This window comes from Dendroctonus ponderosae, unplaced genomic scaffold (assembly GCF_020466585.1).
Source record: "Dendroctonus ponderosae isolate FM_Combo_2020 unplaced genomic scaffold, Dpon_F_20191213v2 Dpon_F_20191213_7, whole genome shotgun sequence".
NCBI classification, from domain to species: Eukaryota; Metazoa; Arthropoda; class Insecta; order Coleoptera; family Curculionidae; genus Dendroctonus; species Dendroctonus ponderosae.
The window spans coordinates 11,268,190-11,269,587 of record NW_026018916.1 but is presented as its reverse complement, the minus strand read 5'-3'; the positions used below and the strand labels follow the sequence as shown (position 1 = coordinate 11,269,587).

Here is a 1,398-nt window from a genome sequence, read left to right as displayed (position 1 = left end):
AAGCTCTAAAGGTATCAAAGTTGCGTTTTTTTAAATGGAATGTCCTGTATATTATTGCATTTTTGGATTCGCTGAACAAAATAAGTGTCTGTTTTTTTAAATAATACGAATTTAATCAAAATATAATTTAATTTTCACGTGTCAAATACTTTAGTATTTGACACGTGAAAGTGATAAGTATTTAAGTTATGTTAGCGTAATTTATAGTGAAGTGTAACAAGATATGATATTTTATATCCCAATGATAATAAACTTACCATGTATACAGGGTGTCCACAAATTTAAACTAATGAAATAAGAACTTTAAGTGGCTCTAAGTTGATTAATTTAAATACAACCCCATATTTTTTAACTTACCAGGAAATGCTATTTTTAATTACCTATCGAATGGTATTAGGACGTTAATAGCTAAGTTTTCGCCTTTTTACAAAATACGTCAAATAGTCGTTCTGGGCACCATTTGGTGTTGTTTAATTTAACGTTCCAATGGATCTAAGTTGCCTATGCCATTTACACATGTCAAATCATTTATGTTATTTTTCAGTTTAGACTGCAAAGTATCTTTTTGATAGCTAGAGTGGTATTGTTTTTTGTAATTGTAGACGTGTTGGTCGTTATTTAAATATTACTATTGTGTTGCTAAGTGAAACTGAAGAATTGTCCAAGAGAAGAGCGTATTGACCTGATTTTCACTCTGGGAGAATCTCATAAAAATTGTTTATTGCCTTCTGGAGTTTATGCTCAAAAGTTTCCTGAAAGAAATCATCCTGAGCCAACAGTTTTTAAGCGCTTATTACACCAATTTGAGGAAACTGGGAGTGTCAATTATAAAAAACCCATTACAAGGAAATCGGTCACTGAAGATGAAGAAAATGTTTTCGCGGTAATTGGTTCCGTTATCGAAAATCCCAATGTTAGTAAAAGCCTAATATCCAAAAGTACTAACATTCGTCAATCAATTTCCAGAATTATCAAAAGCACACCTTTATCCTTATAAAATACAGCTTTGCCAAGAACTTGATGGAAATGATTTTGAAAACCGAACTGAGTTTTGCATGTGGGTGTTATATAAAGTGGCAGAAAATGAAAAGTTTTTCGAAACTGTGTTATTTAGTGATGAATGTATTTTAATTACAATGGTCTCTTGAATAGACACAACTTTCATTATTATTCTGATACGAATCCGGGCGCATACAGGTTCATGAAAAATCAAAATAGGTGGTCAGTTAATGTGTGGGTGGAATAATGGGCCAATATTTAATTGGACCCTATTTTTTGAAGGACATCTAAATGGTTTGATGTTTCTCCAGTTTCTAATACACCATCTCTAAATATTATTAGAATAAGTCCCTTTCAATATTAGAATCAACATGTGGCTTCAATTGGATGGAGCTCCGC

General features: G+C 31.9%; 1 protein-coding gene across 1 annotated transcript in view; it reads left to right on the top strand.

The window, feature by feature from the left end:
• The window catches only part of LOC109543124 (CUB domain-containing protein 2-like), a 90,798-nt gene that overhangs the window by 88,617 nt on the left and 783 nt on the right, over nucleotides 1-1,398 (top strand). The window lies entirely within an intron of this gene.